At 37.1% G+C, this 26255-nt stretch overlaps 1 pseudogene; it reads left to right on the forward strand.

Moving 5' to 3' along the window:
* Window positions 1–25480, forward strand: part of LOC149750017 (uncharacterized) — a 167053-nt pseudogene extending 141573 nt beyond the window's left edge.
* The last annotated feature ends 775 nt before the right edge of the window (window positions 25481–26255 follow it).

Consider the following 26255-nt stretch of genomic DNA (forward strand, 5'->3'; position numbering starts at 1 on the left):
TTAAAGAAAGGTCACATAATAAACTGTGCTTATTTCTCATTGCAGAAAAACAATAAGTCATGCCTGCATCCATTATTTACCAAATTGTCTTCATTTTTCTTCACCTGCTGGGTTTTCAGGAAGAAAGACAAATAATATTATAAAGCCAGCCTAGATATTTTCACAATTATCCAGAAATACAATAGTGAGCTAGTCTTCCAGATGTGAAGAGAGTAAAGGAAAGAATTTGTTATCCAAGTCATTTACTAGAAATATATTAAAGGCTATTTTCACAGAAAAGATACATCTGAAATCAGAAATATATGAATTGGGAAAAAAACATTTTAATAGAAAGTGATGCAAAACACTTCATTATACTATTTTCTTTCAAAGAAATTATATTTTTTATAGGTAAATGCCAAGTACCTTCTTTTTCAATTTTTTTCTCCCTTCCCTGCTCTATCTTTCATAGTTACTGGCCTGATTAAACTCCTCAATAGAGCAAAGAAATATTTTTAAATGTGTTAGCAAAGAAAATAAGGTATTTTAATGTGTTTCCGTAACAATCAGAATATCTTAGTGGTTAAGAGCCTGTCGTCAAGGGCCAGACTGCAAATCCGTGCTCTGATCCATGCATGCACTGAACTGGTCATTTAACTTCCCTGTGCCTCAGTGCTCCTGTACAAGTAAAATGGTGGTAATGTTGTTTATAGTCTCTGCTCTTAAGTAAATTGCGCAAGATTATATAATAAGCAGGCTGAAGCTGGGATTTGAACATAGACAATTTAGATTTAGCATCTATGCTTTTAACCAAAATCTAGCATGCCCCATATTTCTTCAACTACAAGAAGGAGCTTCAGAAGACAAACTTATGTCCTGTCCTGCCACCCTAATGTTACTTTTTTCAGTGGGTCCAACCTAGCTTAGTCAAAGTGTCTTATCACAAACTGTATTCCACAGAACTCTATTAAGAGGACATGAAAACTCAGGAATGTAGAGAATCCATCCTCTGCCATAGTCAAGAAGAAAATCTGTGGAGAAAGAGAACAAAACAGATGGAGAGATCTGCAAACATAGAGACACATAAGGCTCCTACGACTGGAACAAGAGTCTCCTGGCTTCCTGAGAGCCTTCCAGGCTTTATCATGCACTTGGTCAGCAAGAATATTTGGCGAGTCTGTGTGTGTGTGTGTGTGTGTGTGTGTGTGTGTGTGTGTGTGTTTTGGGGAAGGTCATGAGATTTAAGCCAGTTTCAGAGAGTGTTTATTCTTCATACACATAAAATTCTTAAAGCATACTGGTAATACACTTTGCTATTTTAATTGAATTTTGGTATGTATTATTTTTTTATGGTTTCCCAATGCACATGGCATCAGATTAACATTTTCTAGCCTCTTCTTTCAGGTTCATTATTACCTGGCTCCAAAACAATCCATGGCCCCACTTCCTGCCCCTCTTCCTCCTTTTGGGGCTGCAGCACCTTTGCCCCTGCTCAGCTGTTTCTTCTACCTTCATTCCCTGCTCCTAGATTTTCTAGGCGGTCTCCTACTCAACTCAAAATTCAACAAAATATCCCCTCCTCTGCAATGTCTTTCTGAACAATTTGGGAAGGATTAATCATTTCTTGTTCTTATTCTCACAATATTTTATTTGTCTTTTAATATAATATATGATGTTATCATTAGAGGTTAAAATGTTTCCCTTCCAAGGGCAGAGACTTATCTTTTTAACTCTATCACTTAGGATGGTGCCTGCGGCAAAATAGGTGCTCAAAAGAAACAAAATCTGTTTTAGTGCAACTGAACTTGGCAAACATCATAGGAAACTTATTTATGTATATATGAAATTTTGTGAATTCTACAAAGTACTTCATCTGGAAGTAGTATAAATACATATATGAAATCTATATAGCATATGGTACTTACAATAATCAGCAAATATAGAGGTTAATGAAAATGGAGAAATATATTAAAATGAAGTTTTTTAAAAACCAAAAGGCAGGGGTATACCTTCAAGATGGTGGAGGAGTAAGACACGGAGATCACCTTCCTCCCCACAAATACATCAAAAATACACCTGCATGTGGAACAGCTCCTACAGAATACCTACTGAATGCTGGCAGAAGACCTCAGACTTCCCAAAAGGCAAGAAACTCCCCACATACCTGGGCAGAGCAAAAGAAAAAACAGAGACAAAAGAATAGGGACGGGACCTGCACTTCTGGGAGGGAGCTGTGAAGGAGGAAAAGCTTCCACATACTAGCAAGCCCCTTCACTGGAGGAGACGGGGGTGGCGGGGGTGAGCCTTGGAGCCACGGAGGAGAGCGTAGCAACAGGGACGCAGAGGGCAAAGCAGAGAGATTCCTGCAGAGAGGATCAGTGCTGAGCAGCACCCACCAGCCTGAGAGGCTTGTCTGCTCACCTGCTGGGGTGGGTGGGAGCTGGGAGCTGAGGCTCTGGCTTCGGAGGTCAGATCCCAGGGAGAGGACTGGGGTTGGCTACGGGAACACAGTCTGAAGGGGGCTAGTGCACCACAGCTAGCCGGGAGGGAGACCAGGAAAATGTCTAGAACTGCCTAAGAGGCAAGAGACAATTGTTTCAGGGTGCACAAGGAGAGGGCATTCAGAGCACCATCTAAACGAGCTTCAGAGGTGGGCATGAGCTGCGACTATCAGCGCAGACACCAGAGACGGGCATGAGACACATAGGCTGCTGCTGCAGCCACCAAGAAGCCTGTGTGCACGCACAGGTAACTATCTACACCTCCCCTCCAGGTAGCCTGTGCAGCCCGCCACTGCCAGGGTCCCATGATCCAGGGACAACTTTCCCAGGGGGAACACAGGGCGCACCTCAGGGTGTTGAAACATCATGCTGGCTTCTGCTGCCGCAGGCTCGCCCCACATACCATACCCCTCTCTCCCCCCGGCCTGAGTGACCCAGAGCCCCCTAATCAGCTGCTACTTTAACTCCGTCCTGTCTGGGTGGGGAACAGACGCCCTCAGGCAACCTGCAAGCAGAAGTGGGGCCAAAACCAAAGCTGAACCCCAGGAGCTGTGTGAACAAACAGGAGAAAGGGAAATCTCTCCATGCAGCCTCAGAAGCAGTGGATTAAATCTCCACAATCAAACGGATGTACCCTGCATTTGTGGAATACCTGAATAGACAACAAATCATCCCAAAATTGAGGTGGTGGACTTTGGGATCAACTGTAGACTTGGGGTTTGCTTTCTGCATCTAATTTCTTTCTGGTTTTATGTTTATCGTAGTTTAGTATTTAGAGCTTATTATCATTGGTAGATTTGTTTATTGATTTGGTTGCTCTCTTCCTTTATATATATATATATATATATATATATTTCCTTTTTCTCTTTTTGTGAGTGTATATGTGTATGCTTCTTTGTGTGACTTTCTCTGTATAGCTTTTGTCATTTGTCCAAGGGTTCTGACTCTGTTTTATATTTTTTTGTTTTGTTTTGTTTTGTATAGTTTTTAGCACTTGTTATCATTGGTGGATTTGTATTTTGGTTCAGTTGCTCTCTTCTTTCTTTCTCTCTTTCTTTTTTTTTTAATAAATTTTTATTTTTAATATTTTTTTATTAACTGTATTTTATTTAGTTAGTTTTTATTTCTTTCTTTCCTTTTTTTTCTCCCTTTACTTCTGAGCTGTGTGGCTGACAGGGTCTTGGTGCTCTGGCCGGGTGTCTACCCTGAACCTCTGAGGTGGGAGAGCCGAGTTCAAGACATTGATCACCCGGCCCCATGTAATATCAAACACAGAAATGTCTCTCAGAGATCTCCAGCTTAATGTTAAGACCAGAAAGCTACAGAGCTGAACACCTTATGCCAAACAACTAGCAAGACAGGAACACAGCCCCACCCAACAGCAGAGAGGCTTCTTCAATCATAATAAGTTCACAGACACCCCAAAACACATGACCAGATGTTGTCCTGACCACCAGAAAGAAAAGATCTAGCCTCATCCACCAGAACACAGGCACCAGTCCCCTTCACCAGGAAGCCTACACAACCCACAGAACCAACCTTAGCCAATGGGGGCAGACACCAAAAACAATGGGAACTACAAACCTGCAACCCACAAAAAGGAGACCCAAAACACAGTAATTTAAGCAAAATGAGAAGACAGAGAATCACACAGCAGAAGAAGGAGCAAGGTAAAAACCCACCAGACCAAACAAATGAAGAGGAAATAGGCAGCCTACCTGAAAAAGAATTCAGAGTAATGATAGTAAAGATGATCTATAATCTTGGAAATAGAATGGAGAAATTACAAGGAACTTAATCAATAGCAGAATAACTGAGGCAGAAGAACGGATAAGTGACCTGGAAGATAAAATAGTGGCAATAACTACTGCAGAGAAGAATAAAGAAATAAGAATGAAAAGAATTGAGGACAGTCTCAGAGACCTCTGGGACAATGTTAAACACACCAACATTTGAATTCTAGGGGTCCCAAAAGAAGAAGAGAAAAAGAAGGGGACTGAGAAAATATTTGAAGAGATTATAGTTGAAAACTTCCATAATATGGGAAAGGAAATAGTCAATCAAGTGAAGGAGCACAGAGAGTCACATACAGGATAAATCCAAGGAGAAACATGCCCAGACACATATTAATCAAACTATCAAAAATTAAATACAAAGAAAAAATATTAAAAGCAGCAAGGGAAAAACAACAAATAACATACAAGGGAATCCCCATAAGGTTAACAGCTGATCTTTCAGCAGAAACTCTGCAAGCCAGAAGGGAGTGGCTGGACATACTTAAAGTGATGAAAGGGAAAAACCTACAACCAAGATTACTCTACCCAGTGAGGATCTCATTCAGATTCAATGGAGAAATTAAAACCTTTACAGACAAGCAAAAGCTAAGAGAATTCAGCACCACCAAACCAGCTTTACAACAAATGCTAAAGGACCTTCTCTAGGCAAGAAACACAAGAGAAGGAAATGACCTACAATAACAAACCCAAAACAACTAAGAAAATGGTAATAGGAACATACATATTGATAACTATGTTAAATGTAAATGGATTAACTGCTCCAACCAAAAGACGTAGACTGGCTGAACGGTTACAAAAACAGGACCCATATATATGCTGTCTACAAAAGACCCACTTCAGACCTAGGGGCACATACAGACTAAAAATGAGGGAATGGAAAAAGATATTCCATTCAAATGGAAATCAAAAGAAAGCCGGAGTAGCAATTCTCATATTAGACAAAACAGACTTTAAAATAAAGATTATTACAAGAGACAAAGAAGGACACTACATAATGATCAAGGGATCAATCCAAGAAGAAGATATAACAATTGTAAATATTTATGCATTCAACATAGGAGCACCTCAAAACTTAAGGCAAATGCTACCAGCCATAAAAGGGGAAATCGACAGTAAGACAATCAAAGTAGGGGAATTTAAAACCCCACTTGCACCAATGGACAAATCATCCAAAATCACAATAACTAAGGAAACACAAGCTTTAAATGATACATTAAACAAGATGGACTTAATTTATATTTATAGGACATTCCATCTAAAAACAACAGAATACACTTTCTTCTCAAGTACTCATGAAACATTCTCCAAAATAGATCATACCTTGGGTCACAAATCAAGCCTTAGTAAATTTAAGAAAATTGAAATCATATCAAGTATCTTTTCTGACCACAATGCTATAAGACTAGATAACAATTACAGGAAAAAAATCTGTAAAGAATACAAACACATGGAGGGTAATAATACACTACTAAATAACCAAGAGATCACTGAAGAAATCAAAGAGGAAATCAAAAAATACCTAGAAACAAATGACAATGAAAACACGACCACCCAAAACCTATGGGATGCAGCAAAAGCAGTTATTAAGAGGGAAGTTCATAGCAATACCATCCTACCTCAAGAAACAAGAAACATCTCAAATAAACTACCTAACCTTACACCAAAAGCAATTAGAGAAAGAAGAACAAAAAATCCCCAAAATTAGCAGAAGAAATCATAAATATCAGATAAGAAATAAATGAACAAAAATGAAGGAAACAATAACAAAGATCAATAAAACTCAAATATGGGTCTTTGAGAAGATAAACAAAATTGATAAACCATTAGCCAGACTCATCAATAAAAACAGGGACAAGACTCAAATCAATAGAATTATAAATGAAAAAGGAGAAGTAACAAGTGACACTGCAGAAATACAAAGGATCGTGAAAGATTACTATGAGCAGCTATATGCAAATAAAATGGACAACCAGGAAGAAATGGACAAATTCTTAGAAAAGCACAACCTTCCAAGACTGAACCAGGAAGAAATAGAAAATATAAACAGACCAATCACAAGCAGTGAAATTGAAAATGTTATTAAAAATCTTCCAACAAACAAAAGCCCAGGACCAGATGCTTTCACAGGTGAATTCTCACAAACATTTACAGAAGCACTAACACCTAGCTTTCTCAAACTCTTCCCAAATATAGCAGAGGGAGGAACACTCCCAAACTCATTCTATGAGGCCACCATTACCCTGGTACCAAAACCAGACAAAGATGTCACAAAAAAGAAAACTATAGACCAATATCACTGATGAATATAGATGTAAACATCCTCAACAAAATACTAGCAAACAGAATCCAATAGGACATTAAAAGGATCATGCACCATGATCAAGTGGGGTTTATTCCAGGAATGCAAGGATTCTTCAATATATGCAAATCAATCAATGTGATAAACCATATTAACAAATTGAAGTAGAAAAAACATATGATCTCAATAGATGCAGGAAAAGTTTTCGACAAAATTCAACATACATTTATGGTAAAAACCCTCCAGAAAGTAGGCATAGAGGGAACTTACCTCAACATAATAAAGGCCATACATGACAAATACACAGCCAACATCACTCTCAATGGTGAAAAACTGAAACCATTTCCACTAAGATCAGGTACAAGACAAGGCTGCCCACTCTCACCAGTATTATTCAACATAGCTTTGGAAGTTTTAGCCACAGCAATCAGAGAAGAAAAAGAAATAAAAGGAATATAAATTGGAGAAGAAGAATTAAAACTGTCACTGTTTACAGATAATATGATACTCTACATAGAAAATCCTAAGGATGCCACCAGAAAACTACTAGAGCTAATCAATGGATTTGGTAAAGTAGCAGGATACAAAATTAATGCACTGAAATCCTTGTGTTCCTATACACTACTGATGAAAAATCTGAAAGAGAAATTAAGGAAACACTCCCACTTACCATTGCAACAAAAAATAAAATAAAATACCTAGGAATAAAACTACCTAAGGAGACAAAAGGCATGTATGCAGAAAACTATAAGATGCTGACGAAAGAAATTAAAGATGGTACAAACAGATGGAGAGATATACCATGTTCTTGGGTTGGAATAATCAACATTGTGCAAATGACTATTCTACCCAAAGCAATCTACAGATTGAATGCAATACCTGTCAAACTACCAATGGCATTGTTCACAGAACTAGAACAAAAAAATTCACAATTTGGATGGAAACACAAAAGGCTCCAAATAGCCAAAGCAATCTTGAGAAACAAAAATGGAGCTGGAGAAATCAGCCTCCCTGACTTCAGACTATACTACAAATCTACAGTAATTAAGACAGGATGGTGCTGGCACTAAAACAGAAATATAGATCAATGGAACAGGATAGAAAGCACGGAGATAAGCCCACACACATATGGTCACCTTATCTTAAATAAAGGAGACAAGAATATAGAATGGAGAAAAGACAGCCTCTTCAATAAGTGGTGCTGAGAAAACTGGACAGCTATATGTAAAAGAATGAAATTAGAACACTTCCTAACACCATACAGAAAAATAAACTCAAAATGGATTAGAGAACTTAATGTAAGGCAATACACTATAAAACCCTTAGAGGAAAACATAGAACACTCTGTGACATACATCACAGCAAGATCCTTTTTGACCCACCTCCTAGAAAAATGGAAATAAAAACAAAAATATATAAATGGGACCTAATGAAACTTAAAAGTTTTGCACAGCAAAGGAAACCATAAACAAGGCAAAAAGACAACCCTCAGAATGGGAGAAAATATTTGCAAACGAAGCAACTGGCAAAGGATTAATCTCCAAAATGTACAGGCAGCTCATGCAGCTCAATATCAAAAATGAAACAACCCAATCCAAAAATGGGCAGAAGACCTAAATAGACATTTCTCCACAGAAGATATACAGATTGCCAACAAACACATTAAAGGATGATCAACATCTCTAATCATTAGAGAAATGCAAATCAAATGTACAATGAGGTATCACCTCACACTGATCAGAATGTCCATCATCAAAAAATCTACAAACAATAAATGCTGGAGAGGGTGTGGAGAAAAGGGAACTCTCTTGCACTGTTGGTGGGAATGTAAATTGATACTATGGAGAACAGTATGGAGGTTCCTTAAAAAACTAAAAATAGAACTATCATACAACCCAGCAATCCCACTACTGGGCATATACCCTGAGGAAACCGTAATTCAAAAAGAGTCATGGGGCTTCCCTGGTGGCACAGTGGCTGAGAGTCCACCTGCTGATGCAGGGGACACGGGTTCGTGCCCCGGTCCAGGAAGATCTCACATGCCGCAGAGCGGCTAGGCCCATGAGCCATGGCCGCTAAGCCTGCGCGTCTGGAGCCTGTGCTCCACAACGGGAGAGGCCACAACAGTGAGAGGCCCACGTACTGCAAAAAAAAAAAAAAAAAAGAGTCATGTACCACAATGTTCATTACAGCTCTATTTACAATAGCCAGGACATGGAAGCAACCTAAGTGTCCATTGACAGATGAATGGATAAAGAAGATGTGGCACGTATATACAATGGAATATTACTCAACCATAAAAAGAAACCATATTGAGTTACTTGTCTTGAGGTGGATGGACCTAGAGACTGTCACACAAAGTGAAGTAAGTCAGAAAGAGAAAAACAAATACCGTATGCTAACACATATACATGGAATGTAAAAAAAAAAAGAAAAATGGTTCTGAAGAACCTAGGGGCCGGACAGGAATAAAGACGCAGACGTAGAGAATAGACTTGTGGATGGGGGAGAGGGAAGTATAAGCTGGGATGAAGTGAGAGAGTGGCATGGACATATATACATTACCAAATGTAAATAGATAGCTAGTGGGAAGCAGCCACATAGCACAGGGAGTTCAGCCCTGTGCTTTATGTCCACCTAGAGGCGTGTGATTGGGAGTGTGGGAGGGAGACACAGAGGGAAGAGATATGGGGATATATGTTTATGTATAGCTGATTCACTTTGTTATAAAGCAGAAACTAACACATTGTAAAGCAATTATACTCCAATAAAGATGTTAACAAATTGTTTTTAAATAAATAAGAAGAAAAACTAAAGGCAGACTAGTGTTTTCTTTCCTTTTTCATTATAAAAGTAAAATATTATTTTAAAATAAACAGCATAAAAGTTCAACATTTTGAACTAGAATTTTGAGCTAATTCAAATCAGAAGATGGATTCATTCTTCTTACTAATAAGAAATGTGCATATTTGTGTGTGTGTGTGTGTGTGTGTGTACTAAGGTTTTAAAATATAAAGTATACATTATTTTCCTCAAGCAAAATATTCAAGCAAAAATATTCTTAAGGACTTACTTTTACATATTTTATTATAGTGAACACTGTATATTTGATAATTTTATATATATTTATAGTTATATTTATAATTGTATTATTATAAATATATTATAACATATATAATACAAATAATATATGATAAAATATAAATAAGCATAATAAAATACTATATATAATAAAGTAAAAATATTATATATATATTTCATTATTGAATACACATTCTAGTAATAAACTCATTTTCCATTAGTGCTTCTTCTATCTGCCTTTTCCTCACAAATGGGAACATCACAGAACATTCCAGACTAGCAGCCAGGAGATCTAGGCCTGGCCCATCAGCCCACTTGAGTCTGCAACACAGGCCTCCTCTTAGCTCTTCCCTACTTAAGTCTGAACGTTGTTGTGAAGATAAAATAGGATAATGTGCATGCTAGTGCCTTGAAAATTTTAAAGCACTATATAAATGTAAGATGTTATTGTAAAAGGGTGTTTAAAACTATAGCATAAGAAGACTTGTTATAAAAATAAAAGTGACTCTAGTCACTTATTTTTATGAGGTACTTTTCTCCTTTGGAAAAATATAATTTACTAATTCGAGAGAGAGCTATTAATTTCTCAGTCTTTCACAGCCATTAAAGAAGGGATGATGGCTTCAATTCAGTTTACAAATGGAGTGGGCATACTGCAGGGGAATGCTACTCTCATGTTACATATAAATGAAATTAAATTAAATTAATGAAAAGGGAAGAAAAGCATGTGTAGATAAACAACTAACTCATCCCCTCTGAGGCCCAATCGATGTCTGAAATGAGGCACCAGTTAAAATATATTCACTTTTGCACATCTCTTTCCCATGCTTCTTCAGATTTCACTTGGAAATTATTTCTAAAATACTATTAATAAAAATAATATCTGTATGGCATCTACAACACTTATGAAAAAATTATCATCAGGTTTTAAATTCAATGGGGCTTAGTGAGCCTCTGTGTATCTACAATGAAATATGAAAGGAATACTTAATGATTTTGTATAGTGTTTCCAGAAGCCACTGCACAAATCTCTCAATGTCAGAAAGTCATCTTAAATGGTAAATGGTGGAAAACTGAACTCATGTCAATAGATAAGGATATTCTCCATACTTTAATTTTTGACTATTATATCAAACTGCTTTGTATTCTTTAATAATTTCCAAAATACAATGATCGATCAAAAGTGTAGAGTGTAAGAAAAGGAAAGTAATTCTCTAAAGGGCATGAAGCTTCATTTGTTCTGTAAGTTATCATCTGATTCAACCTTCATGATGGTTAGTAATAGTCTGCTGCTGACAGCACATCCTGTTGGGTTATTGAAGAGGGAGATCTCTGAGTGATCTTAGGGAAATTTGTGAACCTCTCTATGACACAGTTTCCTTATTAGCAAAATGGGGACAGATACTTAATTTTCAAGCTCTTTGTAATGCTTAAAAGGGTTAAATGTTATAAACCAAATTACATAAACTTTAATCAATGTAACTTTTATTAATATGCCACGATGTCATTGTAAATATACGTGAAATGACATATTCATTGGGGAGGGGTGTACTTGTGGCATGCCATAGGACTCTCTATACATAGCTATTTTGTCATGTTTTCATTGATAACTTGTAAGAAGGTAAAGGACACATTAATATAATCTGCTGATGACATAAACATAAGGGTATCAGAAATTAGATAGCTGTATTGATACCTAAAATGAACTTAAATTAAGAAGATGAAACTTACAAACATGTAGGACTTGTAGAGAAGCTTCCTAGTGCATCTCAACACACGACAATAAACAAATGACTCATTCAGAAGCACCAAGGCATCCATTCTCTTCAGTCCATCAGCCACACCAGGACAACACTGCAACCTTCTCTTTGCAGCTGAGGAGAATCAAACTTTTACATTCATCAAGTTTAGATGAATTCATTTTAATGAAAGGAGACACTCTGCCATTGCTTATGAGGTACAATAAAATATTGCACTTGTTATGGACTCTTGAATCCGAATGCTATTGTTGGATTAACACTTATTGAACATTTCATAATTTGGGGGGAATTTTTATGTGTGCATTATCTCAGACATATAGTATTTAACTTAATTTTAAAAAAGAAAAAACTGGGCTTAAAGACTTAAAATCTCTTAACCAAGATCACAAGGCTAGTAAATTATAATGCTGTAGTTATTGTGAGTCATTTGATGAGAAAGCCCAGTCTTTAAGTTATGCTGCAGTCCTGATGCTGTATCTTCCCCATGGAACCTTTCCCTCTCTCCCTCCCTCTCTCTCTCTCTCACTCTGTCTCTCCTGTGACTGGTCACTTTATATTTAACAGAAATCCATCTGCAGTTTCATGGTATAACATGTTCATGACCAGCACAGTTTTCAGTTATGGATATTACCTCTAAATTCTGCTGAGGAATGAACTGGTATTAAATCCTCCTTGTCTTTTCTGAAGATAAACCTAATTTCTTGAAATGGACCATTTTCACTTAACTTTAATATAATCAGCTTGGAGCATCTACTGAAAATAGTATCTAAGCATAAGTTGCTGATTAGAGTCTTAGAAATAATTGAAAAAAAATTATGACTGAGTAAACCTGTACTTTTCAACAAACTTCATATACTCTTAGTTGTCCATGTTTCTCTCTATTCCTAATATTTTTTATTACAGAAATGGAAAATTTTCCTTGTATAAAAACATGCAGGCCATGTCAGTGAGAAAGACTGTCAGTCTCTACATTGTTTAGTTTTAGCATGAGAAAAATCCTTTAGTTTAGTGGTTTTGTTTTTAAATCTGATAACATTTTTAAGCTATTATAACTTGTTTTTTATTTCATTTAATTTAGTATTCTGCTTTATTCACCCACTCGTCTAAGGCTTTCAGCAATGTGCCAGCTTAAAAATGCATATAGGAAACAAAATGGTACACTAGGAATCTCCAAGCTTTTGTTCCCCCAAAAGAAACATTAAAAAAACAAAAAAATTCTGCACCAACTTTGTCAAAACTCTATAAAATAATCACAGGCTTAGAGCAACCAAGTTAACAGCCAATCAAGAAAAAGTCATCTTTAAATGGTAGGAAAACTTTGTGGCATTCTAATTCATCCTTGCCCCTACTCTCTCCCTGGCACAGTAGTAGTCCTGGTTTTGAGGTGGTAGCAACCTGGTTCCCAGTTCCCTCCCTTGAACAAGAGGGAGCAACATAGATCTTATCTGCAAGTAATTGTGGGCATCTGTTCTAATTTGTTTGGGGGATAGCCAAAAGACTAACATGAGGTGCTCATCTCTAATTTGCCTAATTCAGAATTCAGGCAGGAAAACAGCAGGCATTATTTGTAAAAACTACAAAGTGACAACAGACCTACAGAACCCTGGAGCAAGGGATTATGAATGGACTATACAATAACCATCTATCTAAAGCTGGAAGGAGAAGCTGGAGTGAAATTAGGAAAATTAAAACATTCAAAAGCAACCATGTTTAAAAAAGGAAATTAGAAGGCTGAGCACATATCCAGGCAAGATGCTTACTCAGAAAAGTCCTGTGAAGACCTAAGCTTTCACCTTGGGCTGAACCCTAGATTTAGAGCAGGCCTAAAAAAGCATTGATGGAGTGCCCCAGAACAGTCAATCTGCAAAGACTGGAAGAGATCCTGGCATTCAAGGAAATTTCTATCAAACCATTAGCTGAACATAAGACAATAAAACAGAGACTTTAGTTATCGTATAGGACATGAAATGGTCTTTGAAAAAATAATTTGGAAAAGTGTCAAACAAATAGACTACTACAGCCTTCAACAATCAAACATACACACACACACACATGCACACACAAAACAAAAACAGCAATTCCTGAGGAAGGCGGAGATCTGATTTCCAGAGTTGCCACATTATGCTTGTCAAATGCTCAATTTTCAACAAAAAATCACAGGTATACAAAGAAACAGGAAAACATGGCCCATTCAAAGGAACAAAATTAATTGACAGAGCCTGTCTCCAAAGAATTTCAGATGTTAGAATGACTAGACAAAGATTTTAAAATAACTGTTAAAATATGTTCAAATAGTTAATGAAAAATATAGTCAAGGAACTAAAGGAAATAAGAAAAAACAATATACAAATGAAATGAGAATACCAATAAAGAGTTAGAAATTATTAAAAAATAGCCAAGTAAAAATTCTGGAGCTGAAGAAGACAATAACTAAAATGAAAAATTTACTAGAGTTTCAACAGCAGATTTGAGCAAATCAGAAGAGAGAATCAGTGAACTTGAAGATAGAACTGAAATTATCAAGTCTGAGGATTGGAAAGTAAAAGAATCATCATCAACATGATTTTGAGGCATCATCAAGTAGGCCAACATAGGCACTATGGAAGTCCCAGGAATAGAAGAGGAAATGACAGAAATATTATTTGAAAAAATAATGTCTGAAAGCTTACCAAACTTGATGAAATGCATGAATCTACAAATCTAAGAAGCTCAGTAAACTACAAGTAGGATCAACTTACTAGACACAGAGAAACATTATAGTCAAACTGTCAAAAGACAAAGATTTTATATATATATATATATATATATATATATATATATAAAGCAACAAGAAAAGAGTGACTCATCACATACTATATCCAACAAAATAGGCTTGCAAAAATGAGAGGAAACCTAAGATATTTTGTGATAAACAAAAATCACAGGGAATTTACTACCACTTAAATCTGCCCTACAGAATGAAGTAAGTCAGAAAGAGAAAAACAAATATTGTATATTAATGCATATATGTGGAATCTAGAAAAAAGGTATAGATGACCTTATTTGCAAAACAAAAATAGAAACACAGACATAGAGAACAAATGTATGGATACCAAGGGGGAAAGGGGTCGGGTAGGAGGAATTGGGAGACTGGGATTGACACATATACACTATCGATACTATGTATAAAATAGACAAATGATGGGAACATACTGTATAGCACAGGGAACTCTAATTAATGCACTATGGTGTCCTAAATGGGAGGGGAATCCAAAAGGGAGGGGATATATGTATAGGTATGGATGATTCCTTTTGCTGTGCAGTAGAAGCTAACATAATATTGTAAAGCAATTATACTCCAATACAAATTAATTAATAAAATAAAAAGAAATGGAACAGACCAGTAAAATTACACTTGTGTGCTGCTTCAAGTACATAGCAGGATGGGTGAAAAATATTCTTTCACTAGATTTTGATATTAAAGATTTTTTCATTAGAGCCAAAAAAAAGAAAAAAATTCTAAAGGGAGTTCTTCAGGTCAAAATGAAATGAGTCTAAACAATAACTCAAAGCTTTATGAAGATATAAAAATCTCTGATAAAATAGTTATATGGGTCAATATAAAAACAAGTATTATTATAACTCTGGTTTGTAACTCCTCTTTTTATTTAATATAGAAAATAAAAGACAAAACCACAAAGAAAATATCTATAGAATATATACACACAAGAAAACAATGGGAAGGGAATCTACACAAGCCATTACAAAAAAACAACTAAACACAAAAGAAAGCAGTAATGGAGTAAAAGGGACAAAAAAAAAGCTATAAAACATACAGAAAACAAATAAAGAGGCAGAAGTAAGTCCTCTTATATAATTTAAATGTAAATGGATTAAACTCTCCACTCAAAAGGCAGAAATTGTTAGAACGGATTAAAAAACAAAACAAGATCCAATGACATGTGGTTTAAAAGTGACTCATTTTAGATCTAAAGACACAAAAGGGATAAAAGTGAAAGGGTGGAAAAGACTTTGCAGGCAAATAGTAACAAAAAGAGAGCTGTGGTGGCTATACTAATATCAGACAAAATAGGCTCTAAGCCAAAAACTATTCTAAGACACAAAGAGGAAAATTACATAATGATAAAAGGTCAAGTCATTATGAAGATATATCAAGTACAAGCATATATGCACAGAGCCCCAAAAGATATGAAGCAAACATTGGCAGAATTGAAGGGAGAAACAGACAATTCTACAATAATAGTTTGAGGATTCTACACTCTATGTTCAACAGGTGTCCTCTTTTCCCAATTGCTGATTATGTAAACTCACCTACATTTTCCATCCATATCCTTCCCACTTTCCTTTTGTTATCATTGAGAAATGTTCCCTTCTCTTATCACATATTTGTGAATTGTCCAGTTTTCCTTTTCTATTGCTTTCTAGTTTCATTCCATTGTGATTAAAAAAGATACACTGTATGATAGCAATCTCTTTAAATTTATTAAGGTTTGTTTTGTGGCCTAAACTATGGTCTATAGTGTAGAATATTCCATGTGCACTTGAGAAAACGATGTATTTTGCTCTCTTTGGATCAAGTGTATATGTCTGTATATGTCTATATATGTCTGTTAAGTCTAATTGGTTTATAACATTGTTCAAGGCCTTTATTTCCTTACAGATTTCTGCTGGAAAAATATAATAAAGTAAAAATCCAATCAAATTTCACATCCTCCTCCAGATTTCCTTCCCTTTAAACCCAATCCATGAAAAGATAGGAATACAAAATATAAGTGAGCTTACTTAGTAATTGGTAATGAGGAAAAGAAGACATTTCTTTGTAAAGCTAATTTTTCTGAAGAAGATGTGGAGATATCTTCTATAAATGAGAAAGAAGGTGGGGTGGTACAGATGCTAGAGGAGAGATGAAAAAGTCTGCAAGAGCTGTGGAGTGTGAGAGTAAGATTTGACCAGTGTTGAGAGTAATTGGAAGTTAGGATGGGTTGCCTTGATTCTAATAAACCAGAATGCAATCTAATGTCCTGTAGGCCCCTAATAAATCACTTAGAGGAGATTCTGCTAGATGAATTATGGAACTCTATCCAACTTATTTTATACTATCATAAGCTTTGACAAAATTTTAGGTACCTTAAAATATCAAGCATTTAAAAAAATTAATTATCCTATTTCTCTAAAAGTCCAAAGATAACAAAACAGATTTAAACATAAAAAATATATGTTCATATATCTGGAATCATTTAGTTAATAATAAATTTAGCTAGGGGTTTCCTGCACACAAAGTAAAAGGGATGCATGTTGACATACAGATTTCTTATTACCATTATAAAGGAAATCACCAGAGAAAACATTTATTTTTTTGGTGCTAAATGTCTAGCACAAAAAGTATCATATAAATCTTCATCTAAAGGACATTAAATAATATAGTGGGCAATATCTTCAACTTTGAACTTCCAAAAGCATGAAAAATTCTTTAAAATGGCGTTTCCTATAATATCCTTCAGTGAAAGCTGAGAGCATAATGTTAAATCTCAACTCAGAGAAGGCATTGCTCTGGAAAATTAAGATGGTTTTGTTCTTGTGATCTGATGGTTTACTTTAATCTGAGAATACAATTTGTGGATTCTAGAGGAGGGGAGGGATGATTTATTTGTGTCTTCAACAGCTACTCTGAAGCACCACATGTCTCAAGCTAGTCTTTAACAAAAGTTAGTGTAAGATCAATTCCTAGTTGAATATTCTTATGGGGGCCTATGTAAATATTAGACAACCTTCCAGGTCACTAAATGTGATCTTCATTTGTGCTTATTCTGCTATTTGCTCATTGAATCAAAATTGTATTACTATAATTATTAGTATTATTGGTAATAATAATAATTTTATGATTTGAATTTTCATTTCCAAAATCTTTATTTTTTTTTAGTGGATTACATAGCTTCTTACATATCTTTTAGGATTTTAATTGTGCTTATTTTAATATGTTGATCTAGTTGATCTGTTAACTCTCTGTTTCCCAAAGTATACTTTGTGGTGGTAGGTATCCTTGTCTTTGCTCAGTTGTGTGTATTTCTTGGATATGTGCACACACTTATGTATCTAATTACAGAGGCTTTCCTCCAGTAATGGTGTAGACACACATAGCATGAGCTGCCTGATGAGGAGAAAACACTAGTATTGAATGTTTTGTGTTCTGAGTATGGGTCTTCTTTCAGCCTGGGTGTCCTCATACTCTGTTTCTCGATGGCTTCAAAAAGATTGGAGTGGGCTTGGTTCCCTGAATCCTCCTGATGTGGTAACCAAAGCGTTACTCCATGGGATGTCCCTTCTGCCATCTCTTTTTGGAGTAACCCAGGAGATATGCCACCTTCTACAGTGGTTTCCTGATAGATTTCTGGTTCTCATCTTCCTAATTCCAATTTCACATGCCTTTCATCTTTGAGATTTCTTTTTAATTTCTGATGTAATATGTTTCCCTTTTTTAAGGTGGAGTTAATTTTTTTAATATTTATTTTGTGCGGTTAATAGTTATTCGGGACAGAACAGGATGGGAATATTTCCTCATGTGCTCAGTCTGCCATCTTATTCAAATCCCTCATGATTCTGGTGGGGTTTAGAATACTAAACAAATAAACGCTTAATTAAATAGCTCCCTGAGAAGATATTCCTTATAAATGGAGATACTGAAATCTGATTTTAAACATGACCAGCTTTTACTTACAGAATAATATAAAGGATTTACTCTATTGATCCACAAAGCTGAAAATGAACAAGCCTAACATTTAAATTATGATTTTCCGTAGCTGAGATGTCTCTTTCATAGCTCATTGAGTATTTTGTAGAGTATAACTGCCTGCACAGAAAATCCTCATTCAGTGGTTTTTATATGGATCCTTCCATTTAGAAAAATAGTCATCAACTGTTTTTATATTCAAACCTGACAATTAAGTTTTATTTTTCAGATAATCTGAATTCTTTTTCTCTTTTACAGTACTTCTCATAATAATAAGGCTTACAGTAATTTAACCAGGATTTTACATTTGTAAACTGTAAAATGCTGTTAAGAAATGACACGCCATTTTAGTGTTATGGCCCCCACACAAAATTTGATCAAATAGTTGTTTGATCAATTCCAATGCTTGAGAAAAAATAAGCAAATTCTTTCTTTTCACAGATAATATGGAAATATTTATTTAAGACATAAGCAGTTTTCAAACATTTCCAGTAACATCTGGGTCACCACACCCACAATATAAAACAAGAGGCTATAGGGTGACCCTCTTCCTGTCCACTATCCCAGGGGTCGGTAACTTGGTTTCATTCATTTTTTTTCCTCTAATCTTTCTCTAATAAGTTCATTTGAAGCACACTTACATTCACGTGCACAATGAGGAAAATGATGTCAATCACTTAATGCCATTTTCTTTTCTTTCTTTTTTTTTTCTGGTAAAAAAAGATCAGAAGCCAGAATAAAGATTATTCATGGGACAGATATCATGTTAAATAGGAATGTATGCTTTCAATATGAATAATGGTCTCTAAAGCTGAAAAAAAAAAGTGTCTACTTTCAAACACAGGTGACCTAATCAGCACTTTATAAATGATTAGGGGAGCTCAGTTTCTTCTTCTGGAAAATGGAATTGATAATATTAAATATTTGGTGAAGGGCTATTTGGATGTGGAACTGCATAAATTATATCTGTGATATTGGTATCTGATAATTGCATTTCCAATAGGAATTACAATTAAGACCCTTGCAATATGACATACTTTTGATCATTTTAATTTCCTTTGTGATTGCAGAGAATGATAATTCTTTGGGGGACTTGACTCCAATTTTCACATTACAAAAGAAAAGTCTGGATAATGGAATAATGAAAAGATGAAGGAAGTCTTGATCTCCAATCTCTTACTTCTACCATTCCCATTTCTGCAGTGGGATGCCACCTGTGTTCTGCTCATTATAAAACTTTTAGCAAGAGGCTAATGAAATGCAAAGCTTTCTATAAGAACAGGACTAGCCTTCCTATCAAATCATCTAAAATATTTATTTGCTTTCTTGAATAATTGATAGGGGCATCAGCTCTCCCGGTCAATTGATTTATTAAGGGACTGTTTGGAATTAAACAGCTTAAAGATATTAGATTTAGCAGTGATCTTGCTTGTTAGCATATTCATTTACCTACGGGAGCCCCCATTAGATATTGTTAATACATGACGTTTCCAGTCACGGCCTGGATCTCCTCAAATTGCATTAATGCCAAGCTGTTTAGCCACAGAATAACAGGTTTGATTGAGTGCTTGGGTTTGGTGTAATTAGATTTTCCTAGAAAAGGGGGACTACTTTAATGCCATGTGCATTAAACTAGATATGTCATCAGCATTACTGTAATTGGTGAACAGGAATGCTGGAGACCTGGCGGCATCTGAATGTTTGTGTTTATGGCTCACCCGTCCATTCTCATAGATGACACATAATAGCTGTGCTTACTTACATATGCATGACCCTGAAAGAAAAAAAAGGAACTGACCTCTTTAACAAGCACCTCTTTTGAAAAAGGTAGAAAATCCTATCCTGAGTAATGGGATCAATTTTTTGTTTGCTAAAACTGCCAATTATTTCTCTTACTGAAAAGGTCGCGTGGCTGGTTAATCAATGAGGAAAACAGTGTGTGAATGTATGTGGGTATATTCATGTATTTGATTTGCATTTCACTCTGAAACTATCTGCCTCAGTTTCAAACTGCTATTCTGATTAAAGGCCACAACCACACTAGAAGAATTCTTGCTCACCAGTGCTTTCTCCTAGGCATTACATCTTCTTATAAACAGAGGTACAGGTATAGGAAATCAAATTATTTCTGATCACTTTTCTCTAATGGAGCTGATTCATCTTGGGTTTAAACAACACTGACTTTGCCCATCAAGGAACAATGAGCCCCTATACGACAATCTGTAGAGTGGGATAATTTAGGAGCATGGATTAAGTTGGTCTTAGACCAATTGGGAAGTAGCCAATCTTTCTTTTCCATTTCCATTTCTATTTACTTTCTCTCTTCTCTGGGTCTAAGGTGTCCTTGGATTACACCTTAGTTGTCCACAACTTAACCTGGAATGCTCCACTTGGTTTTGACTTCCTCTTTCTCTGAATCACATCTAAAATTAAAATATATATATACTGGCCTTCTCCATTTCCTTAGGTTTATTTTTTTTTGCGGTATGTGGGCCTCTCACCGCTGTGACCTCGCTCTCCCGTTGCAGAGCACAGGCTCCGGAAGCGCAGGCCCAGCGGCCATGGCTCACGGGCCCAGCCGCTCCGCGGCACGCGGGATCCTCCCGGACCGGGGCGCGAACCCGTGTCCCCTGCATCGGCAGGCGGACTCCCAACCACTGCGCCATCAGGGAAGCCCTTCCTTAGATTTTTGATCACACAAAAAACATAACACTATTTCATTTGAAGTTACATACATATTAATACATAGTAACCAAACGTATATGTCACTCTGTAATTTACAAGGTTATCTCATTTACTGCTATCACTTCTATATTTGGTTAATGAATCTGAAATTTGGGAAAATCAATCTAGTTCTCTAAAGTCACTCAGCTAATAGGATTAGAATCAGCATCTGAATCATTTCAATGTTCACGCTCTTGCTGAAACCACACAACTCAGACTGGGACTTGAATCCACTGTCTTTTAAATGAAATCACACACCTGGTCTCAAGACTTAATGAAGCTCAGGCTGTTTATGTCACGTTGCAGAAATAATTCAGTGAGGTGCAAAGTGATGGATAAGAAGTGAATTTATTTAGAGATACACATTCCATAGACAGAATGTAGTCCAACTCAAAAGGTGAGAGCGGCCCCAGGGCATGGGGTCATCTCGGAAAGTGAAAGTGGCTATGGAAGAAACACTCTCCACAGACAGAGTGTGGGCCATCTCAGAAGGCAAGAGGCCCCAAAATACTGAGTGGTTAGTTTTTATGGGCTGGGTAATTTCATAGGCTAATGAGTGGGAAGATTATTTCAACTATTTTGGAGAAGAGGTGAGGATTTCCAAGAATTGAGCCACCACCCAATTTTATGGTCAGTTTCAGAACTGTCATGGCATCTGTGGGTGTGTCATTTAGCTAATACATTACAATGAGCATATAATGAGGCTCAATGTCTACTGGAAGTCAAACCTTGCACTATCTTGGGCCTAATCAGTTTTAACCAGTTATGGCATATCTTCAATGGCTCTGTCATTCTTTTAAAGGGTGTCCCCTGTCCCCTTGCCCCCTGTTTCATTTCCACTAAATTATACTGTCTCCTTAATGATCTTGACAGTCAGCAAGTACTTTTTGAAGATAGCTCCTTAATCCAAAGGAAGGACTCAGACTGGGTTAATTTGAGGTTGGGTGGGGAAGGATAGGCTGATATTAAGTGGCTGGTGTGTTAAACTGAGTTTGAGGGTAAAGGGGCATTTAGAGAAGGGATCATCCCAAGTGGGTTCTTTTGATATGTAGGGGGAAGGGTGTTACTTAGAAAGCCTAGTAAATGGTCTGGTATCCTTTTCATTCTGTATTAGTAAAGGTGATTCTCTTAACATTAGAAGTTGTGGATAGGGTTGCCGAACAGTGACAACTCCAAATGTCTGTATGGGAGGGAATTAGAGTAGAAATCATTAGAAGGAGTCTTGTTTTGAAGCTAAGTTTACATAGCAAGCACCCTGTTTTTACTTGGATTGGGGCCCTATGCAAATTACATGGCAGAATAATGCCATCCCCACCCCTGATCATACCTATACTTTGAGAGAGGAGGACGTTTAGCAAGATGGAAAAAGTCTTCTCAATCTACTTCCATTGACCATTTGCAGAACTGAGATTATCCTATTTGGTTGTAAACAGCATTAAGATAAACATATTTGCCAATGGTGTCTTCTCTAAATTTGTGATGGAATTCTAGACCTCCGAAAGGAATTCTCAAAAACAAAATGCTTCCTAAAATATTTTTAAAACCTTATAAACAATGAGTTACGTCAGCAATTATCCATGAATAAATGCAAAAGAAAATGGGAGTAAAGAGGTGTTGGAGTCTATTTTACTCCATTATATTATCACCTTATGATAGTTTCAAACTTATTTACCAGTTTCTGAAAAATATAATCTTAATGAGACACATTCTCCCTAATAATGGCTGTGTAGTGGGTTTGTATATTAGTACAGAGACCAATGGAGATGCCACTTCCTAGAAAGGCAGTTTTGGGGGAATTAGAAGCCAGAACTGATATAATCTACTTTATTTTCTTGAATAAAATAAATACATACATATACACATTTATAAATATATATAATATACACTATGTATAATATGACAAATGTATACTATATACATATAATATACTACACATAATACTATTATTGTATGTAAAAGAAAGCAATGACTTTCAGTAATGAGACTGTAAACTGGCTTCCTAAGGCTGATAAGAGGCAGCCCTGAACTATTGTGAGTATTGTTGGAAATAGTTCATAGTTCAAAACGGTGGCTAATTTTCAGGGTAGTATTTACTTGAGACAATTCTGCAATGTTTATTTTATGTAAATATAAAAATATTCTTAACATTCTCTAGAAGTGTTATCATACCATCTCCCTCTCTCTCTCTCTGCCCCCCCCACCACACACGTGTACACACGCACACACAGAGACACACACAGCCAGTTTCCTGAGCTGTGACCAGAGCAGCTCCCTTCCACAGCATAGCATTCCGCCTTGCCCCCCAACAGTGCCTTGGTTCAGGTTTGGGGAGGGTCACGATAGGTGCTCACCCCTGTTCTAGCCACAGGAGAGTTCATTCAGTGGGCAGATCATCAGGCAAGCCTCCAGACACTGAGTGCCCCCCTCCCCTCCCCACTGCATGAAGGTTGCAATCCATTGGAGGTAGGGGTGGGAGTGGGGCCTTCTTCATGTATTAGGTTACTGTGACCTCAGGCAGGGGACTTCCAGGTCCTCAGTCAAGCCCTGTAATTTCAATTTTCACTGGGTCCAGCCAACACCATAGCCAGTCCCACACATACATGCTCGCATAAAAGCTCAAAGCAATTGCTGCTGTCAAACGTTGGCCTCACCAGCTCCAAGTGCTTCCATAATTATTAATGCTCTAACCATCGCTTCCAACAGACACAAACACACTTTTGACTTGGAAGCAATAAACTTTATAATGGTTCAGAGATTTGCCTACGTTTACAGAATTTTCTTAATACTTCTGTTGTTAACAGGAAAGTGATTAAATGCTTGTCAAAAATCCCTAGAGACAGTGAGTTAGTAAGTTAATTAAACACTTTCCTAGGACTCAGTTTCCTCATTGACCAAAATGGATACCAATGATCGTTAATGACTGAGAAAATATTTAACATTTTTATGAATATTATTTCCCCTCCTCCTTCCTCCCTCTCCCTTCTCCACTCCATCCTCCTTCTTCTTCTTCCTATTATTATTATTGCTATTACTATCATCATTGCATCACACTAACAATTCTTGATCAAATAAATCAAGATCCCTGCATTCACTCATATCACCACTGCCTACATCACCTCCTGAGTATAATAGAGTGGACTATCCATAAATACACTTAAACTCTCCTTTTTTTCCCATTTTGGGCTTTTTCACCTCTTTATTTCCTCTTCCCCTGGCCTGTCTGGTTTCCAGCACTCAGAGCCATCTCTGAACACTGCTGTAGGGACCACAAATGTGAGGATACTATGCACCACTGATTTTGACACTTCCTCCAAAAAGAATTTGAGTTGTTATTAATAAAACTCCTGTTTTTAGAGACATTTGGGAGAGAATCTATGCAAATATTTGGTAATTTCCTTTGAAGATTATCATATACCTATGTGAAAACATTAAGTCTTTGAGGTGTTTTATTTTTTCCTTTGGATTAAAAACTCCTGCTTCCTTGACTCTTCACAAGTAAACTTGAACCATCCCACTCTGAACCAGGTTAAGAGTGACACACCCAGTTGGGTGGTCTAGGGCTAGATACAGTCTCCTCCAGAGGCTGGCCAGAGTGCAGTAACTCCTCATGAATCCACCAGCCTACCCAGATTCATATTTCTGATTCATGGTCGGCTTGTCAGTGACTATGAGCCCTAGATTCTGTATTTGTGGAGTTTATCGCTTTTTCTTCTGTGATGTGTGACCCTGCATTCAGAAGACTTCATTCTGCTTGTTTCTGACCATTTCTCTAAGTTGTCAAGAGTGTTTTGTGGGTTTTTTTGGGTTTTTTTGCGGTACGCGGGCCTCTCACTGTTGTGGCCCCTCCCGTTGCGGAGCACAGGCTCCGGACGCGCAGGCTCAGAGGCCATGGCTCACCGGCCCAGCCGCTCCGCGGCATGTGGGATCTTCCCGGACCGGGGCATGAACCCGTGTCCCCTGCATCAGCAGGCAGACTCCCAACCACTGCACCACCAGGGAAGCCCAAGAGTGTTTTTGAATTATACTCCTGTATTCTAGAGTTCCAGTTAGCTTTCTCTCTTTGGTTCAAAGCACAGGTACAATGCGTATTCCCCATGTAAAAATATTTTGATGTCTCTTTTTAATGAAAACCAAATATATTTTCAATTATTTTGGTTACAGTGTTGTAAAAAGATTAAAAAACAGGATAGAAAGATCTTATATATTATATATATATATATATATATGGTATCTATCTGTATCTGTAAATAAATGGATAGATATGAATGTATACTTGTGCATGTGGAATTTATTCTTCTGGCTTAAGAAGGCAACTCGATGAAGTGGCATACTTCTGCTAAACAGCACACCTCAAGGTTTGTTATGCGGCTTCTGAATTATCCCACCTATTTGAGGAACTGAGATTACATTATGCGTATTATTGAACCAGACAAATAAGGTGTGGATGTTGAATTGAACAAACTCCTGCTTATATTCATGGCTTGATATTTTATTTAGGAAAGCAATTCTCATCACACGCCCAAAAAGAAAAATAAAAGTGAGGGAAATTAAGATCCTAAAATATTCATTTTATTTTTCAGGAAAAGAAAGCACATCACCTTCAAGGAACATGAATCCTTCTCTCTCCCTAACTTCTCACTCCACTCCCACTAGAGCTCAGCTTTGGCCGTACTGAGTTTTTTTTCCCCTTGGTTTCTTTGTGTGCGTGTGTGTGTGCACTTGTGTGTGTGCGTGTAGGGAGAAACAGCCATGTGCCTGAAGTGGCAACAACAGTCAGCGGAGCCAGAGCCTTAATCACTGTTTACTGATTGAGTCCATTTTACTAGCAGGCAGTGCTTTTCCTGAGAGCTGTTTTCCTGGCGGGGTGCAAGACTGCTTTCGGGGGAAAAGGGCGTGTCTGCGTGCTGCCTCGCTCACCATCCCTGGCACAGTCCCGCCACCACTGGCAGGGCCTTGCACCAAGGCAATGGGCTGGCATCTCAGCCTCTGCCTCTGACGGTGCTCATCTGGTGGCGGTGTTAATGAGAGCTGGAGAAAAGCAGAAGGGAGGGCACAAAGGACCCAACAGGGCATCAAAACAATACCTATGGCAGCCAGCACCAACACATTTCACACTGCGTCTCCACTCATGGGCTGAAAAGAATTGAAAATGACAGATCGAGGATTTTACCTTCCCCTCTGAAAGGCTTTTTTGTTTGGTTTGTTTACACTGCTCTGAGGTTGCCTGGCTGTTATTGTTGTTGCTGTCTTTCCGTTCCGCGTTTTCGTACAATTGTGGATGTGTTACACTTAAAATAATGGATGAGACATGAAAAAGAAAGAAGGTCCCTTAGAAATTGCTGGTATTTCTTGAATAGGTTTTCATCGCCTTCAATATTCCCCCTCCTT

Source organism: Delphinapterus leucas, chromosome 2 (assembly GCF_059928025.1).
Source record: "Delphinapterus leucas isolate spDelLeu-1000000601 "Yukka" chromosome 2, BTC_Dleu_Yukka2, whole genome shotgun sequence".
NCBI classification, from domain to species: domain Eukaryota; kingdom Metazoa; phylum Chordata; class Mammalia; order Artiodactyla; family Monodontidae; genus Delphinapterus; species Delphinapterus leucas.